This window comes from Ambystoma mexicanum, chromosome 11 (assembly GCF_040938575.1).
Source record: "Ambystoma mexicanum isolate Mex_15411 chromosome 11, UKY_AmexF1_1, whole genome shotgun sequence".
Classification (NCBI taxonomy): domain Eukaryota; kingdom Metazoa; phylum Chordata; class Amphibia; order Caudata; family Ambystomatidae; genus Ambystoma; species Ambystoma mexicanum.
This window is the reverse complement of record NC_090934.1, coordinates 1312341276-1312353927: the sequence shown is the minus strand read 5'-3', so window position 1 is coordinate 1312353927 and position 12652 is coordinate 1312341276. Positions and strand designations below refer to the sequence as shown.

The 12652-nt window shown below is 45.0% G+C and overlaps 1 protein-coding gene across 4 annotated transcripts in view; it reads right to left on the bottom strand.

The window, feature by feature from the left end:
• Nucleotides 1–12652, bottom strand: part of DMXL2 (Dmx like 2) — a 2950233-nt gene that overhangs the window by 915002 nt on the left and 2022579 nt on the right. The gene's annotated exons all lie outside the window — the stretch shown is intronic.

The window sequence follows — 12652 nt, the reverse complement described above, 5'->3', positions numbered from 1 at the left end:
TCTCAAATCATGCCTAATAGTGGGAGAAAAAGAGTCTCACTCTTAGCAGGAGAAAAAAATAAACCCCAAAAATCCAGCAAAGCTGCTGGGGGACTCACTAGGTTTGGGAAATTAGCCTTACAGAGAATTCTCCCTAGCACTCGCCCCTCCCACCCCCAAGACTAAGGGACAGGAGGATTTAATCCACTCCTGGATGAATCTCATACCCCTAGTCGATGACATACATCCTAGAGAGACCACCAGCATTTTGGTGGTGACACCCTGACCTGTGCTCAATGGTGAAATCAAACCCTTGAAGGCAGATTGGCCATCTCAATAGTTTTGGGTTTTCCCCCTTCATTTGCATCAACCATCTCAAGGGTTGGTGGTCAGTCTGAATGACAAAAGTAGAACCATACAAGTATGGCCTAAACTTCTTCAGAGCCCACACAATGGTAAAACATTCTCTTTCAATTGTTGCCCACCTTGTCTCAGGATCCCTCAGCTTTCTACTGATGAAGCAAACGGGGTGCTTGGCAAAGAGCTTTCTTCAGGTTTTCAAAGGCCTACTTGCACTCCTCATTCCATCTGACCTTCTTAGGGAATTTTGGAGATGAGATCACATTCAGCGGAGAAGCTATGGTCCCATAGTTCTCAATGAAATTCCTGTAATACCCAGTGAGGCCTAAGAAGGCTCTCACCTGGGTTTGAGTAGTAGGTGTTGTCCAATTTTGCACAGCTTAAATCTTACTGAGCAAAGGCCTTATTTCTCCACCTCCTACCTCATGCCCAAGGTAGACCACCTTACTCTGTCCAATCTGGCATTTGCTTGCCTTTATGGTCAGGCTGGCCTTCTCAAGAGCCTGCAAAACATGTCCTAGGTGGTGAACATGCTCTTCCCAGGAGTGGCTGAACACTGCAATGTCATCCAAGTATGCCATGCAGAAGTCCTCCATCCCAGCTAGAACCTGATTTACCATCCTTTGGAATGTAGCAGGTGCAATATCAGTCCAAAAGGCATAACCTTAAATTGGTACAAGCCAACAGCGGTAGAAAATGCATTTCTCCTTGGCATGGTCTGTCAGGGCTATTTGCCAATAGCCTGACGTTAGATCAAATGTGCTGAGGAACTTGGCGGCACCAAGTCTGTCCACCACCTCATCTGTTCTAGGCAAAGAGTGAGCATCAGTCTTGGTGACTCCATTAAGAGCTCTATAATCCACACAGAATCTCAACTCTTTGGATCCTGCCTTTGGTACTAACACAACCGGGTTAGACCATGGACTAGTAGAGGGCTCGATTACCCGAGGTCAAGCATCTTGCTGACCTCCCCTTTGATGTGGGATCTCACATTCTCTGACATTCTGTATCCTCTGCTTTTGACTGGTAGACAGTCACCAGTGAGTAGATCATACTGGCCCCAAGGGGTCAAGTTGGTGAAAGTGAGAACAGGTAGGCAAACTGATTTAACATAGATTTGCACACCTCTTGTTGCTCAGGTGTCAGATTTGAAGTGAGATTCACTCCTTCAATCTTTTCATTCAAGGGTAAGCCTCTGAGGAGATCAGGGAGTGCTTCACTCTCTTCTTCCTCTTCTGGTGAAGCTAGAAGCAAAGCTCCTACTTCAGGCCTGGAGACATACGCCTTTAGTCTGTTGGTGTGGGAGCCTCCTTGGGATTGGCCAAGTCCACCAGATAGTTCACCTCTCCAAGTTTACCCACAAACTTGAAGGGTCCCACCCATTTATCTTGCAAGGCCCTCTGCCTTGTTGGGATCATAACTAGAACTAGCTGGTCTTGAGTGAAGAGTGTTAGGTAAGATTTCCACAGAGCCTGCAAATCTTCCTTTCCTGGTTCAACTCCAGAACTTTTTGCTTTTCTAGTGGGATATTTTTCATTAATGCCTCAGTGAGTGGGAACCTTTTTCCACACTCACCTAATCTTTAACTCTTTTTATGGGTGTTATTTTTAAGACTCTCCATAGTGCCTTTTTAAAGTTATCATGTCTAACAACTTATTGGCAATAAGTGCCTGTTGTTGCTGGGTTGCCCTAGGGGCTCCCCATTTAACTTTCTTGTGCTAACCTTGAGTGAACTACAGTTCCCAAGGGTAGAAAGGATCTTTGAATCCCTTTTACATTTGATTCTGTGAAACCAGCACCCCCCACCTTATGTGGAGTGCTGGGGAGATACAATGTATCCCCTTTCACATTAAAACTGTAACAATTCTGTTACAGTGACAAGCTTACCTTTAATGGCTGGTGGCAGTGATACCTTTTACTAATTTGGTGCACCTTTACCGTGGGCTGTGATCACAGCTGCAGTAAAGGCACCTAAGGGTGCACATTTTACCAAAATGGTCCCGGTCTTCTTTTTCTGCCATTTTAGTGTTTCTTGTCGTTTCTTGTTCCTTCCCCTGACATCCAGGGTGGGAAATTCCTTTGTTTGAGTTTTTTCTTTGGTGGGAGTCCCCTGGACACCCCGCCCAGGCTCCAGTCAGTCTGTAAGCACAGGAAGTGGGGGAGGAGTCCAAAACTTCCCCCTCCTTTGTCTTATGCCTTCCTGCAACTGGGCCAAATCCCAGTGGGGGGTTGGCTGTCCTGATTGGACAGCCAGATGTCCCTTTCTTGTAAAATGCGGGGAGAGAATGCAGAGGTTGTGTTGCAGTTCCTGATAAATACTGGAAACCTGGAAGCTGAAGTCATGTCGACAACTGGAACAGAAAACCGAAGAGGATGATGAAAGAAAAGCGGTGGGAATGATTTCCAGCGACCGGAGAGCCTGCTCTGTAACCGGAGCCTGCTGCAGCCCTTCCTTCCAATTGACCTGGGGTCTCCGAAAACGACGACCCGAACCCAGAGCCTGGTGAGACCCACTAGACTCAAGAAGACCTGCATTCTGAGCCATCCCACGGGTTGCTGCGACCTTGCGTTCTTGCAATACCCCAATACCCTGGGACCTCCAGCCACTGTGCAGTGCACGGTCTTCTGAATTCCGAATCTAGCTGAAACTTCGTGGGCATCCTGGTGTATCTCCAGAGACAAGAATCGAGTCCAAAAAGTCCCCTCACAAGAGTGCTGGACCTTTTAAACGATGAGAATTCAACCGCAATTTTCTTTCTTCTTCTGTGCTCCTTGAAAATGCGCCAAACCCGCAGAACCGCATTAAGCCGCGAGAGAAATCTTGCCTACAGCTTTCTTCATTGATCCATGCTGCAAAGTCGCTTCTGAGGTCTTGTGTTCAGTCTCCAGGACAAGGAATCCACTGACCGGGTATTTGGCTGCAGTCCCTGAAGTTCTCCTGCTGCAATCTCTTCTTCATTGCCGAGGTGCTGTGTTGGCTTGGGTATATACTTACCTTAAGCCTGTTGGGATTTCTGTGTAGTCCTGGGGTGTTTTCTGTGTTTGGGAGGTCCCTTGTCCAGTACACCCAGTCCCACTGCTAGAATCCTGCCGGGGTGTCTTCTGTGAAGCCCCTGGACCCTCTTCTAACCCTAGAAGTAAAGTACTCACCTGTTTGCCCAGTTTTCCTAAGGAACTCTGACTTTTGCTACTAAAGAACTTATTCTAACACTGCCTGTTGGTCACTAGTCCTAGTGATTCCCCTTCTGCCACTGAGCCCACTCATGCTCTAAGGGAAAGACTTTGAAGGGATTGGGACTTCTGCCTAGAAAAGAAATCGAGTGTTTTACTTACTTGTAAAGAGTTGGTGGGTAACTGTTATTCTCAGAGTGAACAGTTACAAGAGTTCTTACTGATCTTGAATGTGTGATGCACTATTCTTAAAAGTATGGTTAGCATCTTTTCTTCCTTAGCCACTGTTTTACCAGTCTAAAAGAAAGTAGATGTAAAGGTATTTTAATCTCCTGTGATTAGGTTGTGCCTCTTTACAAAACTAATGTGTTGGTTTCACCAGATTATTCCTGCGATAACTGTATGAGTGTCCCCCAACTGGGTCTTGCTTCCCCTGACTTGCTTCTAGCCTGTCCTTAGTAAGTCCACATTAGGTTGTTGCCTACCTAGAATAACTATTCAGTAAAGTGTGACATTGGGTTTTACTTTCCCCCTCATGGTGAAGTTAAAGTAAGTGGGTTTTACTTACCTTGTGTTAGCTGTGTGCCATCCAAAACAAGTTACCAGAGTTATTGCTTACCTCAATCTGGGGTTACCTGATTTCCAAAGCATCTGTAATGGTACATTACATCCTTAGGTTTTACTCACCTGATATAACTGTGTGTTATGACAAAAGTAGTTATAGGTTTTTACTGCACCTAGAATAAGTGTTTCACTATTCACCAAAAGTATATTGTCCAGTTGACTGCTTATGTGATTTGTTCCAAGAGTCACTGTACAACTGGAAGGGCCTACTGTCCTTCCATTACCAAAAGTAATCTAAAAAGTAACCATTGGTCTTTTACTCCCAAAGAATCGGCTTGACCTATACTAAATGTGTATAACAAGGTTTTGACTTCCCTAGAACTACTGTTAGGTGTTCCAAATAAGGTTTATACTTGGGTCTGTGTACTTTCAAGTATAGTGTTGTGCTTTATATTGTGATTCCATATAATGTGATAGTACTTACTTAACCCCTAGATTTATCTGGGCCTACCTGTATTTAAATAAATCCTTTATTTTTACAATACATAGTGTTTAGGTGTTTCTTTGGATCATCTGTATGACAATTTCATTTGTACTATATCTACTGCCCTCTTTCCCTCCTAAGATAAGCCTGGCTGCTCTGCCTACGCTACCATGTACTCAGGTGGTACAGTCTTATACTAAGAGTGGAGTCTTTTACTGCCTCAGTTGAATGGTTTTGAAGAAGTGGGTAGTACTTCAGAAAAACTGTCCTAACATATCCGTATACACTTATTGACTGACTGGCTAGCAATGTAAACTTATTGTTTCAAGAAACACATAATACAGTTACCAAAATGTGTAAGTCATGGGATGAGGTACACATATTATACCAGAGCAATATTGACAATTTTTGTATTTATTTGCATTTTTAAAGTGCTCACACAACGCGGGGGGGGAGATCGAGGCACTGTTACAGGAATATGTCTCTTAGTTGCGTATTTATAACGCGCTTAATATCCTGAGGTTTCTAAGCGCAGACCCGGGGATCAAACCTGTGTTGCTTCATGTCCTCTTGTTTCCAAGGGGAGCATGTTGCCGCTGAGCTATCCTCCCAGGAATAGTCATGGGTCAAGGTACAGCTTTTGTATTTGCTCTGTACACAGCTGGAAGATCTAAGAAAGAACACATCTGTAGGACCATTGATCGTTGCAGTAACATTTTTGAATTGAATGTTAAAAAGGTATTTGTACCGCGCACTGTCACCAATGGAGTTGGCTCTGGCGGATCTGTAAATGAGAAGGCGGGATGGGTCAGTAGGTGAAGAAGGAGTAGGATAGTGAGAGGAGTGGTGTTCTGTTGGCAGCTTCATCTCGGTGCATTGAGCTTTGGTGTGAGTCTCGATCGATGTCAGTCCTCTTGTGCTGTTGGTGCTGCTTATGTGTTGTTGCGGTGGGGTGACGTGCGTGCAGCTGGTTGTGTGTGAAATGGTTGTGTATTTGAGTCAGTTAAGTATGTAGAAAGTTTGAGCTTTTTGATTAGTGTGTTAAGTAACTTTTATCATGCTAAGATTCACAACTCTGTCCCAAGTGTAGCACATGCTAACCATCACAGACCTAGCCAGATGCACCACGGGCCAGTGTTCACAGTTCTATCTAAGTGTGGCACATGCTAACATTCACAATCCTATCTAGATGCAGCGCAGGCTAATGTTCACAATTCTTTCCAAGTGTGGCAGATGCTAACATTCAGAATCCTATCTAGATGCCAAGGAAAACATTGAAGGAAAACATTTAGAAAAACATTGAAGGAAAACATTTAGCTTTAGTGTTGAGTTATCCAAGGGCCACACTGCTCAGCGTGTGACGAGTGAGGTTTTTACTGTCCAATTATGGAAGAAACTATAGAAGGTTCCATTTCCTCACTCAAGTTGCAGACAAAATACTGGTTAGTGTATGAGTGGTGGAAGCTCCAAGATGCGCTTATAGGGAGGTTGTCTTGAACCAGTGGATACAGTGCAGTAATAAGTGTTGGAGAGAGTGATCTCACAGCCGAAGGATCAACAGACAACTTGAAGCGTTGGTGAATGTAGTTAACATGGTTTATTAAAAAACAAGAAAGTAAGGGAGGAGTTTCACAGAGGAAACAATGTGGGATTCCCAAAACAGAACAGCGGTGCTCAGTCCGTCTCACGCTCCTTAGAAGGACTCTGCCTTCCTAGCAGGAAAAGCCAGTGACTGAGGGGTTTTAATTGCCCCACACATCTTCAATTGTGTGGAGTCGTGCCTCTCTTTCGCATATGCTCTTCGTGATGCTGTGAAGGTTGTTCTTGCCTTGCACAATGCCTGGCACAACTACCCCTTGTGCCCTGGTACGATCTGTGTATGTATCAGGTGTCAGACTCATAAGGATGCCAACGTGTTTTCAGGCTTAACCCCATCTCAAGGCTGGCAGTGCCTTCTCTGGAATTGCTTTTCCTGTACCTGGGCCATGGTCAGCCCCCTCCATGCTCGGACTGACCTATAAGGCAATGCCCGAAATGGCAGCTCATCATTCTAGTGTGGGCCAGAATGGGCCACTTTCTAGCCAGAGTGGGCCAGTTTAATAAGTTACTACAATAGTTTTAACCAATGTTGAAGCAAATATTCTTCAAATGCACTATTTTAAATATAGTTCACAAACCATTCCTCCTTGGGTACTATTCAAACAGTCCGTTCTGAAAATGAATGAATTTAAATTTGCGATTGTGGGCCACTTTTTCATTTGTGCCTGGGTCGATTTTATGCCCTAGTCCGATCCTGGCCCCCTCTCATTCATCCCTCTGCCTTTGGCTACCCACCTTCCATGTTGCTTTCCGTTCCTCTTTTCCAACTTTCACATCATTGCTTTCCTGCGGCTCACTCTCTGCCTTTCTCTCTCATTTACTCTTTGCCCTTCCTCCTCTACCAAGCTTTGCTTTTCCACCTCCACACTACCACCTTTCCTTTTTTTTCCATGTTCTGACTTCTTTCTCGCCGCTTCCTTCTCCCCCCTCTGTCCTCACTGTTCCCTTCTCCCCTCCCTTTCACTATCACTTCTTTCTCCTCCTCTCTTCTCTCCACTAGTCTATCCTCTGCACCACAATGCCTTGCACTACTCTGACTGCACTTCTGACCCCCACACTATACCTTCTGCTACTGGTCCTTTTATCGCCATGACTGAGTTTCTCTGGATGTGGAATTAGTTAAGTGTCTTGGGTATGTTCATTGTGTGAAGAGAGCTTGCGATTAGGGGCAGGGACTGTGCCATGGCTCAGTCAGCCGAGGCTATTTCTGAGTTGTCAGCCATCTTGCTTTGACAGTGCAGACTGAAACGAGTGTCCCAGTTTGTTAGTAGCAGCTTCTTCATTTGGCAGGAATTTAGGTTTCTCAACTATGGGAATGCATACAAGGGTTGTGAGGCCCATAAGTAACTCCTTGACTGCTATCTGCAAACTTGTACCTTTAAATTAACTAATTCTCTTCATAAGCCCTCTTTGTTTCACGATGCCTGCAATTGCGGTTCCGCTGACAGTTTGCTACTTTCAAACAGAACAATGCCCAAAACTCAATATGGCAAAACCATGTCTTGCAGGTATTCATCATAACCATAATTATCGGAAATTGGAATGAGGCTAGGGAGGCAATGGGGATTTCGAAGGCTCCTCCTCGGGGGCCTGCATCATGAAGCAGGTGGTGGACCCCCGCAGCCAGTGTCAATAGTCTCACCCTTAGACTTCAGAATGGGACTTTCGTGAAAGTGACAAAAGCCTACATTGAGTGCGAGTATATTGATGGACTGTGAGGAGAGTGAGAGGCTGTGGGAATGGGAATTAGAGAAATTAAGTTGAGCTATGCCGAAAAACCATTTCTTGCATCAACCTAGTTTGCGCTTTTCTTTTGACACCAATGTTGCTGTATTTGTTACGATGAGGAAGATTATGCTGAGAGGAGTGATCACATCTGTGTGGGAAACCGGAGGCGTTTCTCCCATGCTATTCCTGGGGATCCCTCACTCAGGTGGCCAGAGGAGGGCCATCACTCTTGGATCCCAACCTTGGGGGCGGGCAAGGGAGGATCACCTGGGAAAGGGAGCCTTGGAGACTGTTGGAGGAACACCCTCGGGCGAGACATGGTATTCCCCCCGGTTCCAATACATCATTACCCGACATCCCCTCAGTCATTATAAGATATTATAGTCCGAAACCCATTCACCCACAAGATTACACCTGCCCCCTTCACCCTGACAAAAACTATTGTTTCTCCTCCCTCCTAAGAAAAACCAACTCCCACAAACCATTCATCCACTATAAAAACCATCACACCCAATCTACCTTTAGAAAATATGGGCATTGCAATTTAATGTCCCCCCTCCCATTTTCGAACAATACTAAGAAGAGGCAACCTGGAGTGGTGAAGATTACCAGTGGAAAACCCGCTATGACACAGAGGACAGACTACAACACTCTGACGGCAGGCTGTCACCTTAACGAGGACACACCTGCATACAATCAACATTACACAGGTACAGAAAAGGGGACTGCAAAGGGAGAAAGGTCAGTTCTTGTGAAGCAGGAGGGAGGCTGCAAGGCTGAGTCCGGCAGAGGATCCCTACCTAAATCTCAAGCACTCAAGAGAGCAAGGTGGAACACGAGAAGGAGCAGATCTTCCGGGGTGAAGGAGAAACCCATTGGAGCAGGATGACCGATCGAGGGACCAGAGTGAGGGCTGGGAAACCCTCAACATCTGTACAGGAGGTCGCTGCCTCCAGGAAACCATGAGAGATACACAGTGAATGTCAAAACCCAGAAAAGGAGAAGCCTATATTGTGTTTCAAGGGCGCCACCGACCCTCCCGGGTGAACGGCAGAGTTGGGGAGGCGAGGTCAAGCCTGTGGTATTTACCTTGAATCAAAGCAGCAGAGAACAGAAAACAAAGCACAAAACCGGTGAGATAGCGAAAGACATGAAAGCCTGCTTTGTGTCAAGGAAAGATTGAAGCCGCAACAGTATCTCACAATTGAAGGTTGCGCAAGAGCTGATGAGACGCAAAAGAAAGAAAACCTGTAGTGAACTTTAAAGTCAGCGGTAAATGTGAAGCCAGTGATACAGAGTCGCGGAGTGGTCGGGCCTTAGGAAACAGCCCACTTAAAAGTCTCGGTGAAATGTTTGATGTTTGTTATAAAGCAACAAAGTGAATGAACTTTGAAATACCAATAGTCAAGATTAAAGGCATGGTCTAGTAAAAAAATGTATTTAAAAAATAGATGGGCAACATAAAAAAAAATACTAGCATTCTCTTTTTTAAAACTTCCTATGTAAAATTTTGAGCTATTCAAGCTCAAAATTCGCAAAAGCAAGCACATGGGCGCATCCATTTTGTGAAATGGATGCCCTCCTGTGCTGGCTTTTGCTTTTGCGGCACTAATGAAGGAAAAGCCAGCCAGCTGTAGTAAACAAAAGCTACCGCTGGGTGGCTTTCCCTTCATTAGTGCTGTACGCGGAGGACGGGGACCGGAGACCAGAGCAGGAAAGCTGCAGCTGAATCTCGGTAAGTGCTATTTATTTTTTTTAAAAAATAAGCACTAGCTGCGTTTTTTTTCTAAGTTTTCCGGGTTGGAGGAGCCCGGAAAACTTAGAAATAAAACCGCAGCTTTAAAAACGTTGTATTTATGTTTGCGGTCGCTTTTGAAGCGACCGCAAACATAAATACAACGTTATTGTGTTGGAAAACGCTGCGGTTTTTCTTTCCAAGTTTCTCAGGCTGCTCCGGCTTGGAGGAGCCTGAGAAACTCGGAAAGAAAAACCGCAGCGTTTTCCAACACAACTGCGTTGTTTCTGCCTGAATCTGCTTTCCCATTTGGGGCTCTCGGGCTCCCCGTGGGGAGCCCGAGAGCCCCAAATGGGAAAGCAGATTTAGGCAGACACCGCAGCATTTAGCATTTCCCATTTGGGGCTCTCGGGCCCCCCCTGGGGAGCCCGAGAGCCCCAAATGGGAAATCAGCTGTAGGCAGAAATACTACGCGGCATGTAAACACAACAGTGTTGTGTTTCTGCCTGCCTTGGCTTTCACTTTGGGTCTCCGGTGCTCCACTGGGAGCACCGGAGACCCAAAGTGATAGCCACAGCAGGCAGAAACACAACACGGTTGTGTTGGAAAACGCTGCGGTTTTCTTTCCGAGTTTCTCAGGCTCCACCGAGCCGGAGCAGCCTGAGAAACTTGTAAAGAATTACCGCAGCGTTTTCCAACACAATAACGTTGTATTTATGTTTGCGGTCGCTTCAAACGCGACCGCAAACATAAATACAACGTTTTTAAAGCTGCGGTTTTATTTCTAAGTTTTCCGGGCTCCTCCAGCCCGGAAAACGTAGAAAAAAAACCGCAGCTAGTGCTTATTATTATTTTTTTTTAATAAATAGCACTTACCGAGATTCAGCTTCAGCTTTCCTGCTCTGGTCTCCGGTCCGCGTCCTCCGAGTCCCGGCACTAATGAAAGGAAAGCCACCCAGCGGTAGCTTTTGTTTACTACAGCTGGCTGGCTTTTCCTTCATTAGTGCCGCAAAAGCAAAAGCCAGCACAGGAGGGCATCCGTTTCACAAAATGGATGCGCCCATGTGCTTGCTTTTGCGAATTTTGAGCTTGAATAGCTCAAAATTTTACATAGGAAGTTTTAAAAAAGAGAATGCTAGTATTTTTTTTTATGTTGCCTATCTATTTTTTAAATAAAAATGTTTACTAGCCCATGCCTTTAACCCCAACAAAAGGGGAAGTTAAAAGATGATTTATTTAAGAGAAAGACTTCTTTGAACTATTCTGATCATGTTGTGGAACTGCCCAGACCATGAGACACTGGGGCAAATATCAAAAGGAAGAGTGGAAGTGGACATCAAAGTGGTCCTGCAGAGGTTTGTGGAAAAGCCTTGCACATTTGAAAGACTTCGACATCAGTGAAAGGTCCAAGCCCAAATGAGGGAGACCTAGAACATGAAACAAGTGAGGGGAAGGGATCTTCCTAAGGAATGTGAATAAAGCTTGGACAAGGGAGCCCCTATAAGTGCTGTGATTGCGAGGTCCGAGCCCGGCTGTGGGAGACCTACGTGAACTATGGATGCCTTGTGAGGTCTGAGTCCGACAGAAGGAGACCTACCTGAATTTTGTTGAATCGTGAGAGAACATTTTTGTGAGCTTAGGTGACGTTAACATGGAAGGCCAAGCTAAGTGGCCCACGTTTTGAGCTGCCTTTATTTGATAACCTGAGCCGTAGTGTCATCCTGTCAACAGGGCACGCCTAACTCCGTGCTGTCCAACGTGGGCAGGAGAGCTGACTCAGTCACCTTGATCCTTTATGTTATAACACTGACTTTCCTTTGCATACCTATTTCCCTTTACACACTTTTTGTATAAGAGATAGGGCAGGCATTCGTTTTTGTTTCATATAGGCCATTTTGATTTCACATAGACTGACTTGGACTGTGTTTTCTTTATTATTTGATGGTAGAGACTACTCCCATCATAGCTATAGGGAAAAGTAGGAGTTTTTCCAAACCCCAATAATGTAATAAAGGTTTTTAAACTTGTACCTCTTGTGTCAGTGTCATACTTGTGATACCATGTCTCCCTTACATCTGTCAGGTGTGAAGATGTGTTTGTTAATCTGGGTCCATAGGTGAGGCCAATGGAATATGAAGTGTCAGAGTGATTGGCTCCCACCACTTCCAGAGTGCTTATAGTATTGCAGTTGCTTTTCGACCAGTTTAGCAACATCTAATTGCAATAATCAACCAGGAACGCATAGAGGCTGGAGTGACACTGTTGAAAAGGCATGTGGCTTACAGTGAATGTCACTTACCATCATGAATACTGTACTCCTAGTGCCTAGTTCCCGTTTACGTCATGCAGAATTGGGCCAGATGATTAGGGACTATGAACCAGGAGTACACCAGTCATTAAGGTGGGTAACTCAATTTACTTCTACATTCCGTCCCCTTTCCACGTCACTTATGGGAGACTACCAACCATTCAGCACAACTGGGAGGATGTAATTTCAACAATGAAATAATCTAGTTAGGTGAAATGCTTCTGAGAATTACCTAACCACAACAGGGCATCAGATCTTAAGCTTAAATCCAGCAAATAGCGTTTGCACAATACATGAGGTGAAGCTTTATATTTTATCCCCTTTTTAGCCCTTATTTTAGGTGATGAGACAGAGCCTAAGAATTCCCTGCAAAAATTACAGATTGCAGCTTGGAACACTGTCACAACAAAGGGGGCAAACTGTGGAACACAAACGGGTGAGTCAAGTTTTTGCACAGGTATATATGCATGGGATTTACAAAGCACAAACCTAGCCGGGAATCAAAGGAGTGCTGTACAAAAGGAACACACAAAAGGGTTAGCGGAGGAGCTAGGATGAGTGGGTGTGAGGACTCTGGAGGGAGAAGAAGTGATAAACCTAAGATATATGAATCTACTCTCCAAGTATCTAGATTTGTACCCCAATTAGGGTAATACAGATGTTCCAGCTTGTATATTCCGCTGCTAATGCATAAATAAGTCCCTTTAGAGATCAGATTAAATCA